Source organism: Arachis ipaensis, chromosome B1 (assembly GCF_059453495.1).
Source record: "Arachis ipaensis isolate K30076 ecotype BB chromosome B1, ASM5945349v1, whole genome shotgun sequence".
NCBI classification, from domain to species: Eukaryota; Viridiplantae; Streptophyta; class Magnoliopsida; order Fabales; family Fabaceae; genus Arachis; species Arachis ipaensis.
The window spans coordinates 74,573,382-74,590,874 of NC_142436.1; the positions used below are offsets into that span (position 1 = coordinate 74,573,382).

The following is a 17,493-nucleotide window of genomic DNA, read 5'->3' on the forward strand; positions in this document are numbered from 1 at the left end:
CTCTCTCACTTCCTTCTAATTATTTATTTATTTACTAACACTCCTCTTCATCTGAGAATTCGAACCTACTCTTCACCCTTGTGTTTGGATTCTCCATCTTCTATTCATATCTTCTTCTACTCACATAAAGGAATCTCTATACTGTGACATAGAGGATTCTATATTTTCTTTTCTGTTTTCTTCTTTTTCATATGAGCAGGAACAAGGATAAGAACATTCTTGTTGAAGCTGATCCTGAATCTGAAAGGACTCTGAAGAGGAAGCTAAGGGAAGCCAAAGCACAACTCTCTGGAGAAAATCTAACAAAAATTTTCAAAAAAGAAGAAAACATGGCCGAAAATAATAACAATGCAAGGAAGATGCTTGGTGACTTTACTGCACCAAATTCCAATTTACATGGAAGAAGCATCTCAATCCCTGCCATTGGAGCAAACAATTTTTAGCTTAAACCTCAATTAGTTTCTCTGATGCAACAGAACTGCAAGTTTCATGGACTTCCATCTGAAGATCCTTTTCAGTTCTTAAATGAATTCTTGCAGATCTGTGATATTGTTAAGACCAATGGGGTTGATCCCGAGGTCTATAGGCTTATGCTTTTCCCGTTTACTGTAAGAGACAGAGCTAGAGTATGGTTGGACTCTCAACCTAAAGATAGCCTGAACTCTTGGGATAAGCTGGTCACGGCTTTCTTAGCCAAGTGCTTTCCTCCTCAAAAGCTTAGCAAGCTTAGAGTGGATGTTCAAACCTTCAGACAGAAAGAAGGTGAATCCCTCTATGAAGCTTAGGAGAGATACAAGGAACTGACCAAAAAGTGTCCTTCTGACATGCTTTCAGAATGGACCATCCTGGATATATTCTATGATGGTCTGTCTGAGTTATCAAAGATGTCACAGGACCATTCTACAGGTAGATCCATTCACCTAAAGAAAACACCTACAGAAGCTCAAGAACTCATTGACATGGTTGCAAATAACTAGTTCATGTACACTTCTGAAAGGAATCCTGTGAATAATGGGACGCCTATGAGGAAGGGAGTTCTTGAAATTGATACTCTGAATGCCATATTGGCTCAGAATAAAATATTGACTCAGCAAGTCAATATAATTTTTCAGAGTCTGAATGGATTGAAGGAATCATCCAACAGTACTAAAGAGGCATCTTCTAAGAAGAAGCTTATGATATTGAGAACCCTGCAATAGCAGAGGTGAATTACATCGGTGAACCCTATGGAAACACCTATAATCCTTCATGGAGAAATCACCCAAATTTCTCATGGAAGGATCAATAAAAGCCTCAACAAGGCTTTAATAATGGTGGAAGAAACAGGTTTAGCAATAGCAAACCTTTTCCATCATCCACTCAGCCACAGATAGAGAATTCTGAGCAGAATCCATCTAGCTTAGCAAATATAGTCTCTGATCTATCTAAGGCCACTTTAAGTTTCATGAATGAAACAAGGTCCTCCATTAGAAATTTGGAGGCACAAGTGGGCCAGCTGAGTAAAAGGGTCACTGAAACCCCTCCCAGTACTCTCCCAAGCAATACAGAAGAGAATCCAAAAAGAGAGTGCAAGGTCATTGAATTAACCATCATGGCCGAACCTACAAGGGAGGGAGAAGACCTGAATCCCAGTGAGGAAGACCTCCTGGGACGTCCAGTGATCAATAAGGAGTTTTCCTCTGAGGAACTAAAGGAATCTGAGACTCATCTAGAGACCATAGAGATTCTATTGAACCTCCTTATGCCATTCATGAGCTCTGATGAGTATTCTTCTTCTGAAGAGAATGAAGATGTCACTGAAGAGCAAGTTGCCAAGTACCTTGGTGCAATCATGAAGCTGAATGCCAAATCATTTGGTAATGAGACTTGGGAAGATGAACCTCCCTTGCTCATCAATGAACTAAGTGATCTGGATCAACTGAGATTGCCTCAGAAGAAACAGGATCCTGGAAAGTTCTTAATACCTTGTACCTAGGCACCATGACCTTTGAGAAGGCTCTATGTGACCTTGGATCAGGGATAAACCTCATGCCACTCTCTGTAATGGAAAAACTGGGAATCTTTGAGGTACAAGCTGCCAGAATCTCATTAGAGATGGCAGACAACTCAAGAAAATAGGCTTATGGACAAGTAGAGGACGTGCTAGTAAAGGTTGAAGGCATTTACATCCCTGCTGATTTCATAATCCTGGATACTGGGAAGGAAGAGGATGAATCCATCATCCTTGGAAGACCCTTCCTAGCTATAGCAAGAGCTGTGATTGATGTGGACAGAGGAGAGTTAGTACTTCAACTGAATGAGGACAACCTTGTGTTTAAAACTCAAGGATCTCCTTCTGTAACCATAGAAAGGAAGCATGAAAAGCTTCTCTCACTGCAGAGTCAACCAAAGCCCCCACAGTCAAACTCTAAGTTTGGTGTTGGGAGGCTACAACCAAACTCTAAGTTTGGTGTTGGGAGGTTCCAACAATGCTCTGAACATCTGTGAGGCTCCATGAGAGCTCACTGTCAAGCTATTGACATTAAAGAAGTGCTTGTTGGGAGGCAACCCAATCTTATCTAATTATATTTATTTATTTTCCATTGTTATTTTATGTTTTCTTTAGGTTGATGATCATGTGAAGTCACAAAAACTACTGAAAAATCAAAAACAGAATGAAAAATAGAATGAAAAATAGCACACCCTGGAGGAGAACAGTCTGGCGTTTAAACGCCAGAAACAAGCATCTGTCTGGCGTTTAACGCCAGAAACCAGCACCAAACTGGCGTTTAACGCCAGAAACAAGCATCAACCTAGCGTTAAACGCCAGAAACAAGCTACATTTGGGTGTTTAATGCCAGAAACAGGCAGCAGTCTGGCGTTAAACGCCAGGATTGCACAGCAAGGGTGTTTTACACGCCTAATTGGAGCAGGGATGTTAAGTCCTTGGCCCACTGGATCTGTAGACCCCACAGGATCCCCACCACTTCTTCTCTCCTCTTCACAGCTTTTCATACCTCTCTTCCCCAAATAACCTCCACCAATCACCTCCATTACTCCTCCAAAACCATCATACAACCCACCTACACCCACCCACTCAAATTCAAACCTTCACTCTTTCCTTTTCACACAACATGCACAATACTACCCTCCTTGGCTGAATATACACACCTATCCATCTCCTCCATTTCTTCTCTTCTACCCACTTCTTTCTTCTTTTGCTCGAGGACGAGCAAACATTTTAAGTTTGGTGTGGAAAAAGCATTGCTTTTTTGTTTTTCCATAACCATTAATGCCTCAAGGGATGCACTTCCCTCCACAAAACTACTGGGAGTAAATCAACACTTCCCTAGGAGAATTAAGCTCCAACATGGGACAACTAAGGGTAGAGCATCAAGAGCACTCCATCATCCTCCATGAAATTAGAGAAGATCAAAGAGCTATGAGGGAGGAGCAAGAAGGACAAGGAAGAGACATATAGGAGCTCAAGAGCACCATTGGTTCTTCAATAAGAGGAAGACACCACCCTCACTAAGGTGGACTCATTCCTTAATCTCCTTGTTTATTTATTTTCTGTTTTTCGGTTTTTGAGCCCTATGTGTTATTTATGTTTATGCCTTTACTACATGATCATTAGTGTCTAAGTGTCTATGCCTTAAAGTTATGAATATGAATCCATCACCTCTCTTGAATGAAAAATGTTTTAATTACAAAAGAACAAGAAGTACATGGTTTCAAATTCATCCTTGAATCTAGTTTAATTATTTTGATGTGGTGACAATACTTTTTGTTTTCTGAATGAATGCTTGAACAGTGCATATGTCTTTTGAAGTTGTTGTTTATGAATGTTAAATATGTTGGCTCTTGAAAGAATGATGACAAGGAGAATTGTTATTTGATAATCTAAAAAATCATAAAAATGATTCTTGAAGCAAGAAAAAGCAGTGAATACAAAAGCTTGCAGAAAAAAAAGAAAGAAAAAGAAAAAGCAAGCAGAAAAAGCCAAAAGCTCTTTAAACCAAAAGGCAAGAGCAAAAAGCCAGTAGCCCTTAAAACCAAAAGGCAAGGGTAATAAAAAAGGATCCAAGGCTTTGAGCATCAGTGGATAGGAGGGCCTAAAGGAATAAAATCCTGGCCTAAGCGGCTAAACCAAGTTGTCCCTAACCATGTGCTTGTAGCGTGAAGGTGTCAAGTGAAAACTTGAGACTGAGCGGTTAAAGTCAAGGTCCAAAGCAAAAAAGAAGAGTGTGCTTAAGAACCCTGGACACATCTAATTGGGGACTTTAGCAAAGCTGAGTCACAATCTGAAAGGGTTCACCCAGTTATGTGTCTGTGGCATTTATGTATCCGGTGGTAATACTGGAAAACAAAGTGCTTAGGGCCACGGCCAAGACTCATAAAGTAGCTGTGTTCAAGAATTAACATACTGAACTAGAAGAATCAATAACACTATCTGAATTCTAAGTTCCTATAGATACCAATCATTTTGAACCTCAATGGATAAAGTGAGATGCCAAAACTATTCAAGAGGTAAAAAGCTACAAGTCCCGCTCATCTGATTGGAGCTAAGTTTCATTGATGTTTTGGATTTTATAGTATATTCTCTTCTTTTTATCCTATTTGATTTTCAGTTGCTTGGGGACAAGCAACAATTTAAGTTTGGTGTTGTGATGAGCGGATAATTTATACGCTTTTTGGCATTGTTTTTACATAGTTTTTAGTATGATTTAGTTAGTTTTTAGTATATTTTTATTATTTTTTAAATAAAAATCACATTTCTGAATTTTACTATAATTTTGTGTGTTTTTCTGTGATTTCAGGTATTTTCTGGCTGAAATTGAGGGACCTGAGCAAAAATTAGATTTAGAGGTTGAAGAAGGACTGCAGATGCTGTTGAATTCTAACCTCCCTGTACTCAAAGTGGATTTTCTGGAGCTACAGAACTCCAAATGGCGCGCTCTCAATTGCGTTGGAAAGTAGACATCCAGGGCTTTTCCGCAACATATAATAGTCCATACTTTATTCGATTTTAGATGACGTAAACTGGCGTTGAACGCTAGTTCCATGCTGCATTCTGGAGTCAAACACCAGAAACAGGTTGCAAAGTGGAGTTAAACGCCAGAAACAGGTTACAAACTGGTGTTCAACTCCAAGAAAGACCTCTACACGTATACAGCTCAATGCTCAGCCCAAGCACACACCAAGTGGACCCCGGAAGTGGATTTTTGCATCCTTTACTCATTTCTGTAAACCCTAATAACTAGTTTAGTATAAATAGGAGTTTTTACTATCTTTGTAAGGGATCTTTGATTAGTTTTTATGCTATCTTAGAATTTCATGGGGGCTGGCCATTCGGCCATGCCTGGATTAAGGTGTGGAGCTCTGCTGTTCCTCATGAATTAATACAAAGTACTACTGTTTTTCTATTCAATTCAAGCTTTTTCCTATTCTAAGATATCCATTCGCACCCAAGAACATGATGAATATTATAATTATGTGACGATCATCATCATTCTCACTTATGAATGTGTGCCTGATAAACACTTCCATTCTACATGCAAACAAGCTAGAATGAATATCTCTTAGATATCTAATACAGAGGACCAAGTCTGAGATATTAGAATCTTCGTGGTATAAGTTAGAACCCATGGATGGCCATTCTTGAGATCCGAAAAGTCTAAACCTTGTCTGTGGTATTCCGAGTAGGATCTGGGAAGGGATGGCTATGACGAGCTTCAAACTCGCGAGTGCTGGGCGTAGTGACAAACACACAAAAGGATAGTAAATCCTATTCCAGTATGATCGAGAACCCAGTGACAGCGCATTGGACCATTTTCACAGAGAGGATGGGATGTAGCCATTGACAACGGTGATGCCCTACATAAAGCTTGCCATGGAAAGGAGTAGGAATGGTTGGAAGTAGACAGCAGGAAAGCAGAGGTTCAGAGGAATGAAAGCATCTCTATACGCTTATCTGAAACTCTCACCAATGAATTACATAAGTATCTCTATCCTATTTTAATTATCTTTTAGTATACTATAATCTCTTAATACATTTGAATCTGCCTGACTGAGATTTACAAGGTGACCATAGCTTGCTTCAAGCCGACAATCTCCGTGGGATCGACCCTTACTCACGTAAGGTTTATTACTTGGACAACCCAGGGCACTTGCTGGTCAGTTGTGCGAAGTTGTGATAAAGAATTAAGATTATGAAGGTGCGTATAAAGTTTTCAGCGCCGTTACCAAGGAATGAAACCGTCACAATTTCTGCGCACCACCTTCCCAGCAAAGGACACTGCACGATTTCCCAATCGCTACTGTGAGCAGATGTTCCCTATCCTGGCAAAAAAGAATTACAACAACGAATACCTTCTTATCCTCCCAAACCACATTGCTAAATTTGTTGAGCCACAAATTGCACGGAGACAGTGGGGTTTCATACAGAGACAGCCACGGCAGGTTAATCTTTCCTGGGTTGTTGAGTTCTACTCCAACTTCCACCTGCCAACCCTGTAGCTGTCTATGTCCGTCAGAAGCAAGTCCCCATTATAGAAGAGGCCATTCAACGAACCTTAGATCTTCCCCCTACTCCAGAAGGACTGGACGCATTTCAAGAAGCCGCACTCAAGCACTAGATGTACCAATTTGACTGGGACGCTGTTCTCAGAGTTATCGCACTACCTGGCAGCGGATGGATCTACGGTTACCATCGTTCCGGTCCTAAGGGAATATCGGCTTCCGCACTCACCTTAGAGGCTCGAGTATGGGCACAGATTATGTCCCATTACGTCTTTTCGAGCACCCACGAGTCCTCCTTCACTGCCGACATGGCCATTCTATTATGGTGCATCCTTACAAACCAGCCTCTGAACCTACCAAGACACATCCGGAGTGCTATGGGACACGTACAAATTGCGAGAAACTTATCTTTTCCCGCCTTGGTGTCAGATCTTGTCTCCGCAGCCGGAGTCTCCTATAGAGCTAGGGACACCAAAGCCATGCTTGCACGGGAAGATCAGTACGTCCCTAACGAGAAATACATCAGACCTCCAACAGCCACTACAAGCCAGCCTACTGATCAGGCTGAAGACATTCCTCCTTCAACATCACAAGCACCTACAACCACTCAATTGCTCCATCAGATACTTGAAAGGTTAGATCGGTAGGAACACAAAGCAAAGCTAAGAGAGCGCCGTAACAAGCGCTGATTCACATACCTCAAGGAGATACTTAAAGGAAAATACAGAGACTCAGACACCCCAGACTCCACTTCCTTTACCAGCACTGGGAGCCATGACGGTCCCGACTGTGGAGATACTGCTACCAGCCCACCTTTGTTCCTGACAGATGGCACCGAAGACGGTGCAAAGCCTTAAGTGTAGGAAGGTCGGTCAGTACCTGACTTCCGGAGGTAATTTCTCTTCCCTAATGATACGCGAAAAATTAATGTTTCACGTAATTACCGGCAAGTATACCGGGTTGTATCAAGTAATAAAACTCACTAAGAGTGAGGTCGATCCCACAGAGATTGGTAGATTAAGCAACTTTAGTTAAATGGTAGATTTAGTCAAGCAAACATGGTTTTGATTTCATGAGATTTGTGATTTTTTGAACATAATTGCAAAAATTTAAATGGCAAGAAATTTAAAGAACTAGAAGAGAGAAAGAAGATGAAAGTAAATAACTGAAACTTAAAATGCAAGAAACTTAAATGACATTAAAGATAAATTGCAAGAAAGTAAAGATTGCAGAATTTTAAAAAGCATAAGAGTAAATAGCAAGAAATATAGAAACAGAATGCAAATGACAAGAATAATGAATTGCAAGAATGTAGAAGGAATTGGGTAATGGGTATTCAAACAACTAAAGAGTAAAAGAAATGAGAATTGATGATGGAGAGGATCATTAGGGATCAGAGATGCAAATTCTCCTGAATTGATGTTGATCAATTCCTTCTCAATCATGGGTATAGATCCATGGCAACTTGTGGGTAATTGAGTCCCAATCTCTTGGTAACTCAGTTTCTCTCAATACAACCAATTGCCACTCTCGTGATCTAATTGTTCATGAGAAGAGATGAAGTTCAATTTCTAATCCAAGCCACACAACTTCCAAAATCTCAACTAAGGGAGGTTACATCTCACATACCAACCAAAGTGTATTGATCAAGGAAATCATGAAAGGATGAACTCTAAACTGAATTATGTGGCTCCTTTCCCAAATTCACCACATAATTCATATAGATTAATCCCTCTCTCGATGGTGATTGAATCTTTGAAGAACAAGAGTTTCCTCTTGGATTAACCACTTGAATTAAGAAGGAGAAGAAGAGTTATCAATTCATTCAAATAAACAGAGCTCTTCCCCCTAATGAAAATGGGGTTTAGTGAATCATAGCTCCAATTTCAAAAACAATTGCAATAGATGAAAATTAAACTAAGTGTAGAGAAGAATGAAGAAGAAAAAGAAGTTCTTAAAACTATAATTCAAAGTTGCTAGAAAAACAAAAAATAGAAAACCGGTGATAGAAAAGTAGAGAATAAAAATGCTAGAAAAATGTCCAAGTGTCCAAAAAGTAAAAAAAATAAAAAGTCTAAAAAAAATCTAAGAGAGAGCTCTTAATTCTATGAAACTATGGCCTTTATATAGGCATCCCTAAATTACAAATTGAAATGAAATTAAAAACAAATTACAAAACAAAATGAAAATTAACTATTTTAGATGATTCTTGTAGCCTTGATTGGTTGAGATTTATGGGCTTTGCTTGCTTGAGGTTGGATTAGCTAGCTTCTCAATGAAATTGTAGCACCACGTTTTTGGCCAACACGCCTATGTAAATGCACGTTGGCAACGTGCTCATGGATTTCCTGCGCTGGGAGTTATTTGGAGAGATGGGCGTTGCTAGCCCAAGTTGTTGCTAACAACTTGGCTCTTCTTCTTCTTGGTTTCAGTTTTGATGCCCAAAGTTGCCCCTGGTTTAAGCTTTAATTTTGTGCTTCACTATCGACTATTATATATGGTTGGAAATTTCTGAATGTCATCTTTCCAACGCAACTGGAAGCACCTCGATTGGATCTCTGTAGCTCAAGTTATGCTCCATTGAAGATGACAAGGTCCGGCTGCCAGGGTTGCCGGCGTTTTTGACAAACACGCCTTCACATTCTCAAGTTGGCAACGTGGGTTACCTTCTAAGGGTGCTAAGCTTCACAGGCGTTGCTAGCAAACACGTCTTCACCTTCCCCAAGTTGGCAACGTGGGTTATGCCTCCCATGGAGCCAAATTTTAGCAAGGGCGTTGCCAACTTGGATTCCAAGTTGCCAACGTGCTCAGTTTCTGAGGTTCCAAATGAGGCCCGATTTTGAAGCTTGAAAATAATGTCAAACCCATATCATGATATATCATTGGAAATCTCTGGATGTCTACTTTCAAATTCCGTTGAAATCACCCCATTTGAAGTTTTGTAGCTCAAGATATACTCCATTGAAGGAGGTAAGGTCAGGCTGTCCAGCTCACCAGCGTTTTTGGCAAACACTCCTTTGTTCTTTCAAGTTGCCAACGTGGGTTGCTTCATTCCAAGTTGACTAGCTGCTAGCGTTGTTGGTGAACACGCCCTTATAAATCCAAATTAGAAACGTGCTCGTGGTTGCTTCCTAGCTCCAAGTTTGCTGCGTTGCCAATGAACACGCCAATGAACCCACGTTGGCAACGTGCTCCTTTCTGAAGCTCCAAATGAAGCCAGCTTTTGAAGCTTCAAATGAATGCTAACCCCATACTATGATATATGGTTGGAAAGATCTTGATGTCTACTTTTTAATGCCACTGGAATCACTTCCTTTGGAGCTTTTTAGCTCAAGTTATACATCCTTGAAGAAGGTAAGGTCAGGCTGCCAAGTTCGCTGGAGTTGTTGCTGAACACGCCCCCTTTCTTCCAAGTTGGCAATGTGCTGGTTTCTCCAGGGCTGCTTCCTTGCTTGGCATTGCCTTGGACCACGCCCATGCTCTCCCAGCCCAACAACGTGCTCGAGCCTTCCCTATGGCACCAAGATTTGCTTGCTACGTTGCCAAGGAACACGCCTTCAGAACTTGGCATTGGCAACGTGCATCTCCCTTTCCTGGGCCAAGTCTTCTATTCAGCGTTGTTTGCCTGCATTGTCCTCAAACACGCCCCTAATCTCTAGGCTGGCAATGTGATCGAGGCTTTGGAATACCTCCCCAAGGTTGCTTGCTGCGTTGCCAAGGAACACGCCTTCAGAATTTGGCGTTGGCAACGTGCTTCACACCCTTCCTATCCAAGCCTTCTTGCTGCTGGAGTTGTCACCAAACACGCCCTTGTTGGTGGCGTTGTGGTGCACGAAATTGTGATGTCCAGGCTCAAACAATCCCTGGCAACATGAGCAACTTGGTACGCACAATCGTAATTACACTTTGATTATGTAAAATTCATGGCTCTTTCTTTCCCTGGCAATGGCGCCAAGAACATGGTGCCAATACCATGGTTCACAACTTCGATACAACTAACCAGCAAGTGCACTGGGTCGTCCAAGTAATACCTTACGTGAGTAAGGGTCGAATCCCACGGAGATTGTTGGTATGAAGCAAGCTATGGTCACCTTGCAAATCTCAGTTAGGCAGATATAAATTGATAATGGTGTTTTTGAATAATATATAATAGAATAGGGATAGCGGTACTTATGTAAATCATTGGTGAGAGTTTCAGATAAGCGAATAGAGATGCTTTCGTTCCTCTGAACCTCTGCTTTCCTGCTATCTTCATCCAATCAGTCTTACTCCTTTCCATGGCTGGCTTTATGCAAGGGCATCACCGTTGTCAGTGGCTACATCCCCTCCTCTCAGTGAAAAATATGCTCACATGCTCTGTCACAGCACGGCTAATCATATGTCGGTTCTCGATCATGCTGGAATAGGATTCACCCTCCTTTTGCGTCTGTCACTAACGCCCAGCACTTGCGAGTTTGAAGCTCGTCACAGTCATTCAATCATTGAATCCTACTAAGAATACCACAGACAAGGTTTAGACCTTCCGGATTCTCTTGAATGCCGCCATCATTCTAGCTTACGCCACGAAGATTCTGGTTAGGAGATCTAAGAGATATTCATTCTAGCTTATTTCATGTAGAACAGAAGTGTTTGTCAGGCACGTGTTCATAGGGGAGAATGGTGATGAGCGTCACACATAATCATCACCTTCATCACGTTCTTGGGTGCGAATGGATATCTTAGAAGCGAAATAAGATGAATTGAATAGAAAACAGTAGTACTTTGCATTAATCTTTGAGGAACAGCAGAGCTCCACACCTTAATCCATGGAGTGTAGAAACTCTACCGTTAAAAATACATAAGTGAAAGTCCGGGCATGGCCGAGAGGCCAGCCCTCAATTGTGATCTAAGATAGCATACAACTGATCAAAGATGCCTAATACAATAGTAAAAGGTCCTATTTATAATAAACTAGCTACTAGGGTTTACAGAAGTAAGTAATTGATGCATAAATCCACTTCCGGGGCCCACTTGGTGTGTGCTTGGGCTGAGCTTGAGTGTTGCACGTGTAGAGATCCTTCTTTGAGTTGAACGCCAACTTTTGTGCCAGTTTGGGCGTTCAACTCTGGTTTTGGCTCCTTTTCTGGCGCTGGACGCCAGATTTGGGTTGAAAGCTGGCGTTGAACGCCAGTTTACGTCGTCTATTCTTGGCCAAAGTATGGACTATTATACATTGCTGAAAATCCCTGGATGTCTACTTTCCAACGCAATTGGAAGCGCGCCATTTCGAGTTCTATAGCTCCAGCAAATCTACTTTGAGTGCAGGGAGGTCAGAATCCAACAGCATCAGCAGTCCTTCTTCAACCTCTGAATCTGATTTTTGCTCAAGTCCCTCAATTTCAGTCAGAAAATACCTGAAATCACAGAAAAACACACAAACTCATAGTAAAGTCCAGAAATGTGAATTTAACATAAAAACTAATGAAAACGTCCCTAAAAGTAACTAGATCCTACTAAAAACATACTAAAAACAATGCCAAAAAGCGTATAAATTATCCGCTCATCACAACACCAAACTTAAATTGTTGCTTGTCCCCAAGCAACTGAAAATCAAATAGGATAAAAAGAAGAGAATATACTATAAATTCCAAACTATCAATGAAACATAGCTTCAATCAAATGAGCGGGACTTATATCTTTTTGCCTTTGAATAGTTTTGGCATCTCACTCTATCCATTGAGGTTCAGAATGATTGGCATCTATAGGAACTTCAGATTTCGAATAGTGTTATTGACTCTCCTAGTTCAGTATGATGATTCTTGAACACAGCTTCTTTATGAGTCTTGGCCGTGGCCCTAAGCACTTTGTTTTCCAGTATTACCATCGGATACATAAATGCCACAGACACATAATTGGGTGAACCTTTTCAGATTGTGACTCAGCTTTGCTAAAGTCCCCAATTAGAGGTGTCCAGGGTTCTTAAGCACACTCTTCTTTTTCTTTGGACCTTGACTTTAACCGCTCAGTCTCAAGTTTTCACTTGACACCTTCACGCCACAAGCACATGGTTAGGGACAGCTTGGTTTAGCCGCTTAGGCCAGGATTTTATTCCTTTAGACCCTCCTATCCACTGATGCTCAAAGCCTTGGGATCCTTTTTATTTGCCCTTGTCTTTTGGTTTTAAGGGTTAGTGGCTTTTTGCTCTTGCCTCTTGGTTTTAAGAGCTTTTGGCTTTTTCTGCTTGCTTTTTCTTTATATATATATATTTTTTTTTTTCGCCTATTTTTTCCCCTTTTTTTTCTGCAAGCTTTGCTCTTTGCTGCTTTTTCTTGCTTTAAGAATCATTTTTATGATTTTTCAGATTATCAAATAACATGTCTCCTAGTCATCATTCTTTCAAGCGCCAACATATTTAACATTCTTAAACAACAACTTCAAAAGACATATGCACTGTTCAAGCATACATTCAGAAAACAAGAAGCATTGTCACCACATCAATATAATTAAACTAAGTTCAAGGATAAATTCGAAACTCATGTACTTCTTGTTCTTTTGAATTAAAACATTTTTCATTTAAGAGAGGTGATGGATTCATAGGACATTCATAACTTTAAGACATAGTTACTAACTACTAATGATCATGTAATGAAGACACAAACATAGATAAGCACATAACATAGAAAACAAAAACCAGAAGAAATAAGAACAAGGAATGAATCCACCTTAGTGATGGTGGCATTTCCTTCTTGAGGAACCAATGATGTCCTTGAGCTCTTCTATGTCTCTTCCTTGTCTTTGTTGCTCCTCCCTCATTGCTTTTTGATCTTCTCTTATTTCATGAAGCATGATGGAGTGCTCTTGATGTTCCACCCTTAGTTGTCCCATATTGGAACTCAATTCTCCTAGGGAGGTGTTGATTTGCTCCCAATAGTTTTGTGGAGGAAAGTGCATTTGAGGCATCTCCGGGATCTCATGGTGATGAGCTTCATATGCCTCTTGAGCTCCATGAATGGGCTCTCTTGCTTGCTCCATCTTTTTCTTAGTGATGGGCTTATCCTCTTTGATGAGGATATCTCCCTCTATGTCAATCCCAGCTGAATTGCATAGGTGGCAAATGAGGTGAGGAAAGGCTAACCTTGCCATGGTGGAGGACTTGTCAGCCACCTTGTAGAGTTCTTGAGGTATAATCTCATGAACTTTCACCTCTTCTCCAATCATGATGCTATGGATCATGATGGCCCGGTCTATAGTAACTTCAGACCGGTTGCTAGTGGGAATGATTGAGCATTGAATGAACTCCAACCATCCTCTAGCTACAGGCTTGAGGTCCAATCTTCTTAGTTGAACCGGCTTGCCTTTGGAGTCAATCTTCCATTGAGCTCCTTCTACACATATGTCCATAAGGACTTGGTCCAACCTTTGATTAAAGTTGACCCTTCTAGTGTAGGGGCGTTCATCTCCTTGCATCATGGGCAAGTTAAACGCCAACCTCACATTCTCTGGACTAAAATCTAAGTATTTCTCCCGAACCATTGTAACATAGTTCTTTGGATCCGGGTTCTTACTTTGATCATGGTTCTTGGTGATCCATGCATTGGCATAGAACTCTTGAACCATTAGGATGCCGACTTGTTGGATGGGATTTGTTAGAACTTCCCAACCTCTTCTTTGAATTTCATGTCGGATCTTCGGATACTCATTTCTTTTGAGTTTGAAAGGGACCTCGGGGATCACCTTCTTCTTGGCCACAACATCATAGAAGTGGTCTTGATGGGCTTTGGAGATGAACCTTTCCATCTCCTATGACTCGGATGTGGAAGTTTTTGTCTTCCCTTTCCCCTTTCTAGAGGATTCTCCGGTCTTAGGTGCCATCAATGGTAATGGAAAAACAAAAAGCTTATGCTTTTACCACACCAAACTTAGAATTTTGCTCGCCCTCGAGCAATAAAAGAAAGAATAGATGAAGAAGAAGAAGAATTGGAGGAGAGGGAGAGTGGGGAGTGTTTCGGCCAAGAAGGGTGTAGAGGGGTGTGTTGTGTGAATTTGATGAAGAATGGAGGGCTTTATATAGGGAAGGGAGGGGGGAAGGTTTCGGCCATATGGGTGGGTTTGGGTGGGAAATTGGTTTTGAATTATTGAAGGTAGGTGGAGTTTATGAGGTAGGTTTATGGGGAAGAGTGGATGGATGTGAGTGGTGAAGAGAGATTGAGGTGATTGGTGAAGGGTTTTTGGGGAAGAGTGTTTATGGGGTTGTGTGAAAGAGAGTGGTGAGAAGAAGTGAGTGGAGGTAGGTGGGGATCCTGTGGGGTCCACAGGTCCTGAGGTGTTCAAGGATTTACATCCCTGCACCCATTAGGCATGTAAAAATGCCTTTGCACACAACTCTGGGCGTTCAGCGCCAGGTTGGTGCTCATTTTGGGCGTTCAACGCCCATTTACTAGCCATTTCTGGCGTTGAACGCCAGAACCATGCCTGTTCTGGCGTTCAGCGCCCAGAAGCTGCCCATTTTGGGCGTTCAGCGCCAGAACCATGCTCTGTTCTGGCGCTGAACGCCAGACAGATGCTCCTCCAAGGTGTGATTTTTCTTCTGCTGTTTTTGATTCCGTTTTTAATTTTTATATTTATTTTGTGACTCCACATGATCATGAACCTACAAAGACATATACTAAGAAAAATATAGTTAGATAAATAAAAATTGGGTTGCCTCCCAACAAGCGCTTCTTTAATGTCAATAGCTTGACAGTGGGCTCTCATGGAGCCTCACAGATGTACAGAGCTTTGTTGAGACTCTCCAACACCAAACTTAGAGTTTGGATATGGGAGTTCAACACCAAACTTAGAGTTTGGTTGTGGCCTCCCAACACTAAACTTAGAGTTTGACTGTGAGGGCTCTGGTTGACTCTGCTTTGAGAGAAGCTTTTCATGCTTCCTCTCCATGGTTGCAGAGGGAGATCCTTGAGTTTTAAACACAAGGGAGTCCTCATTCCATTGAAGGACTATTTCACCTCTGTCAACATCAATCACAGCTCTTGCTGTGGCCAGGAAAGGTCTTCCTAGGATGATGGATTCATCCTCTTCCTTTCCAGTATCCAGGACTATGAAATCAGCAGGGATGTAAAGGCCTTCAACCTTTACTAATACGTCCTCTACTTGTCCATATGCCTGTTTTCTTGAATTATCTGCCATCTCTAATGAGATTCTAGCAGCTTGCACCCCATAGATTCCCAGTTTCTCTATTACAGAGAGGGGCATGAGGTTTATCCCTGAACCAAGGTCACACAGAGCCTTAAAGATCATGGTGCCTATGGTACAGGGTATTATGAACTTTCCAGGATCCTGTCTCTTCTGAGGCAATGTCAGTTGATCCAGATCACTTAGTTCATTGATGAACAAGGGAGGTTCAACTTCCCAAGTGTCAATGCCAAATAATTTTGCGTTTAGCTTCATGATTGCACCAAGAAACTTGGCAGTTTGCTCTTCAGTAACATCCTCATTCTCTTCAGAAGAGGAATACTCATCAGAGCTCATGAATGGCATAAGGAGGTTTAATGGGATCTCTATGGTCTCTAGATGAGCCTCAGAGTCCTTTGGTTCCTTAGAGGGAAGCTCCTTATTGATCACTGGACGTCCCAGGAGGTCTTCCTCCTTGGGATTCATGTCCTCCTCTCCCTCTTTGGGTTCGGCCATTTTGCTTATGTCAATGGCCTTGCACTCTCCTTTTGGATTCTCTTCTGTATTGCTTGGGAGAGTACTGGGAGGGATTTTAGTGATCCTTTTACTCAGCTGGCCCACTTGTGCTTCCAAATTTCTAATGGAAGACCTTGTTTCATTCATGAAACTTACAGTGGCCTTAGATAGATCAGAGACTAAGTTTGCTAAATTAGAAGTATTTTGTTCAGAGTTCTCTGTTTGTTGCTGAGTGGATGATGGAAAAGGTTTATTATTGTTAAACCTGTTTCTTCCACCATTATTAAAGCCTTGTTGAGGCTTTTGATCCTTCCATGAGAAATTTGGATGATTTCTCCATGATGAGTTATAGGTGTTTCCATAAGGTTCACCTAAGTAATTCACCTCTGCTATTGCAGGGTTCTCAGGATCATAAGCTTCTTCTTCATAAGAAGCCTCTTGAGTACTGTTGGATGCAGCTTGCATTCCATGCAGACTCTGAGAGATCATATTGACTTGCTGAGTCAATATTTTATTCTGAGCCAATATGGCGTTCAGAGTATCAACTTCAAGAACTCTCTTCTTCATAGGCGTCCCATTACTCACAGGATTCTTTTCAGAAGTGTACATGAACTGGTTATTAGCAACCATGTCAATGAGTTCTTGAGCTTCTGCATGCGTTTTCTTTAGGTGAATAGATCCACCTACAGAAGTGTCTAGTGACATCTTTGATAGCTCAGATAAACCATCATAGAATATATCCAGGATGGTCCATTCTGAAAGCATGTCAGAAGGACACTTTTTGGTCAACTGTTTGTATCTTTCCCAAGCTTCATAGAGGGATTCACCTTCTTTCTGTCTGAAGGTTTGAACATCAGCTCTAAGCTTGCTCAGCTTTTGAGGAGGAAAGTACTTGGCTAAGAAAGCCGTGACCAGCTTATCCCAAGAGTTCAGGCTGTCTTTAGGTTGAGAATCCAACCATAATCTAGCTCTGTCTCTTACAGCAAAGGGGAAAAGCATGAGCCTGTAGACTTCAGGATCTACTCCATTAGTCTTAACAGTATCACATATCTGCAAGAATTCAGTTAAGAACTGAAAAGGATCTTCAGATGGAAGTCCATGAAACTTGCAGTTCTGCTGCATCAGAGAAACTAATTGAGGTTTCAGCTCAAAGTTGTTTGCTCCAATGGCAGGAATGGAGATGCTTCTTCCATGTAAATTGGAATTAGGTGCAGTAAAGTCACCAAGCATCTTCCTTACATTATTATTATTTTCGGCTGCCATCTCCTCTTCCTGTTCGAAAATTTCTAACAGGTGCTTACTGGTTTGTTGTAATTTAGAGTCCTT

At 41.3% G+C, this 17,493-nt stretch overlaps 2 non-coding genes across 2 annotated transcripts; one reads left to right on the top strand and one right to left on the bottom strand.

Annotated features, from left to right (window-relative positions):
- Positions 1 to 722: 722 nt before the first annotated feature.
- LOC148577052 (small nucleolar RNA R71) lies at positions 723 to 830 on the bottom strand. Its single transcript, XR_015904690.1, has one exon. It is a non-coding gene; the product is annotated as a small nucleolar RNA R71 (small nucleolar RNA).
- Positions 831 to 16,926: 16,096 nt separating this feature from the next.
- Positions 16,927 to 17,034, top strand: LOC148577053 (small nucleolar RNA R71). Its single transcript, XR_015903256.1, has one exon. It is a non-coding gene; the product is annotated as a small nucleolar RNA R71 (small nucleolar RNA).
- Positions 17,035 to 17,493: the final 459 nt, after the last annotated feature.